Genomic DNA, 2,647 nt, shown 5'->3' on the forward strand with positions numbered 1-2,647 from the left:
CTCGGGACGTGATAGATTCTACCTCCGTTCCTCGAGTTCTTTGCAGCCATAATGGAGTGAATGGTCTAAGGGATGAACCTCCGCTGGGAGCCTAGTTGCGCGTGCAATGGAGTGAAGCGTTGAGAGGATCTTAGTATCTAGGGCTTAATTGTGGCTAGGGACCTTCCTTACGGACCAAAGGGGTAGGTCTATATTTAGGGAAGAGATTTATGACTTGGACTCCCTAGAGCTCATTGCAACTCTGTCACGAGTCGACGGTGTTGAGATTATTCGTTTTCTCCTCCGGGACATGTATAGAGTTAGGCATAGTTGACCTTAGATTTGGGACTATGTATGTAAGGATTTCCACGACTCACCATTGCATTGATTAGGAAGCATAATAGAGAGTTCTTGCACTTGAAGTGATCATCCTAGGTGTAGCAGAGCACTGTAGCAACATCGTAGCATGTCTTTGTAGCGACCTTGTTCACGGCCAGGCCGAGAAATTAGAAGCGAGAGAGAATCCACAGGCGTGTCGAGAATGATCCACGGCCGTGTGGAAATTCACTGCGTCTGGCGTGTACCATCCACGCCGAGTAGAGTCGCCCGATTCTAGCCCTATTTAAAGCCGATTCAGCCCCGATTTTTGGTATTCTTTTCTCCATCTTTTCCCCAACTTGAGAGGGAGCTTGACTAGGGTTTTTGAGGGGGTATTGGCTAGGTTTTTGGAGAGGTTCTATGGCTCGAGCATGGCGCGTTGGTTAGAAGAAGGTTATTGGGAGAGTTTTTAAATCGCATCGATCCGAGTGAGGTGTATCCTAGGCCGGACAAAGGATCCCTGCGACGAGTAGAGGACTCTCCACAAGACCATTGAGCAGGACCATCGAGGGGGTTTCTTTATGGATTCATTGCTTTTTACATTCGATTTCTTTGATTGTACTTAGCTCCATGGAGAGCTAAACCCCTAGTGGGTACTAGGGTGATTGTGTACCCTAGGATGTATTCGTTTCATTGAACTCCTTAATTATGCTTTCAATAAATTGATGTTTATTGTGAGTTCCAACCTTGAATGCTTGATTGTATGAACATTTCCCCTACAGTGACACTAGGGTTGAGAGTTCTTTTTGGTAACCTTGGGAGTGAGTGACACACCACGAGCGTTAGACAAAGCTAGGTTGGAGAGGGTTAAGAGGGTCATAATACCACGAGCGTCCCCTTTCCCCTCCGACGTGATAGATTATACCTCCGTTCCTCGAGTTCTTTGCGGCCATAATAGAGTTAATGGTCTAATGGATGAATCTCCGCTGGGGAGCTTAGTTGCTGCGTGCATGTGGTGAAGCGTTGAGGAGGATCTTAGTATCTAGGGCTTAATTGTGGTTAGGGACCTTCCGCCTCGACCAAAGGGTTAGGTCTATAATTAGGAAGAGATTTATCACCTGGAATCCCTAGAGCTCATTGCAACTTTATTCGAGTGCGAGATTGAGAGGTTATTTAATCTCTCCTCCGGGAAATGAATAGAGTTAGGCATAGTTGACCTTAGATTTGGGACTATGTATGTAAGGATTTGCACGACTCACCATTGCATTGATTAGGAAGCATAATAGAGAGTTCTTGCACTTGAAGCGATTATCCTAGGTGAAGCATCATCCGAGTACCCAATCTTTATCGATTGCCTTACCTCCTCCTTACTTTTGCTCTCTTACTTATTGCTTTTAATTGTTGAGAATTGAATCATTTTCACACTTATCATTGTTGATATTCCACATACCTAAGAATTGAATTAAGTGTCTTTACTCCCTACTCCCTGTGGATTCAATACCTGTTCACAAGGGATTATTACTTCGACAAACCCGTGCACTTGCGTGATATACGCAAGGGGATCTTGTCATATTTTTGGCGCCGTTAAATGGGAGCTAGGCGTTTAGAGATATTCCACATTGTCTTTTTCTTTCTTTTTGGTGCAGCTCCAGGTTATGACCCGAGGGAATCCATCAATATTGATTGAAGGAGACCCTGAGCTTGAATGTACACTTAGAAGAAAAGGGAAAGAACCTGTGCAAGAACAGCATAATCCAGCTGGTTTGGAAGTAGAAGGATCTGAAAACATGGCAGAACAAAATGAGCAACAACAAACACTATCCGATTATGCGGACCTTCGATGTTGGGGACACAATCGAGTATTGTGCGTCCCCAATTACAGACTCAAAAACTTCGAGCTAAAGCCAGCATTCATCCATATGTTGCAAACGATCCGCACAATTCAGCGGTTTGGCCGATGAGGATCCAAACAGTCACATAGAGAGCTTCCTCAAGGTGTGCGACATGCTGAAGATTAATGGTGTGATGGATGATGCCATCAAATTGAGAGCCTTCCCATTTTCCTTAAAGGGGAAAGCAAAGAAGTGGCTATACTCATTACCTAGAGCATCAATCACTACATGGGAGGAGATGGTAGAAGCTTTTCTAGCCCATTATTTCCCTCCCGGAAAATCAGCAAAGCTTAGGAATGAGATCTCATCCTTTGTGCAGTTGAATTAGAGTCTCTATTTGAGACATGGGAAAGGTTCAAGGAGCTCCTGCGAAAGTGTCGGCAACACGGATTTCCTGAGTGGATGATTGTCAAACCTTCTACATTGGTTTGAACCCAAGTACAAGGCAACTCTTAGAT

At 44.6% G+C, this 2,647-nt stretch overlaps 1 non-coding gene across 1 annotated transcript; it reads right to left on the reverse strand.

The window, feature by feature from the left end:
• Positions 1 to 2,475: 2,475 nt before the first annotated feature.
• On the reverse strand, positions 2,476 to 2,581 carry LOC120254222. Its single transcript, XR_005534549.1, has one exon. It is a non-coding gene; the product is annotated as a small nucleolar RNA R71 (small nucleolar RNA).
• Positions 2,582 to 2,647: the final 66 nt, after the last annotated feature.

The sequence above is a fragment of the Dioscorea cayenensis genome, unplaced genomic scaffold (genome assembly GCF_009730915.1).
Source record: "Dioscorea cayenensis subsp. rotundata cultivar TDr96_F1 unplaced genomic scaffold, TDr96_F1_v2_PseudoChromosome.rev07_lg8_w22 25.fasta BLBR01000385.1, whole genome shotgun sequence".
In the NCBI taxonomy this organism is placed as follows: Eukaryota; Viridiplantae; Streptophyta; class Magnoliopsida; order Dioscoreales; family Dioscoreaceae; genus Dioscorea; species Dioscorea cayenensis.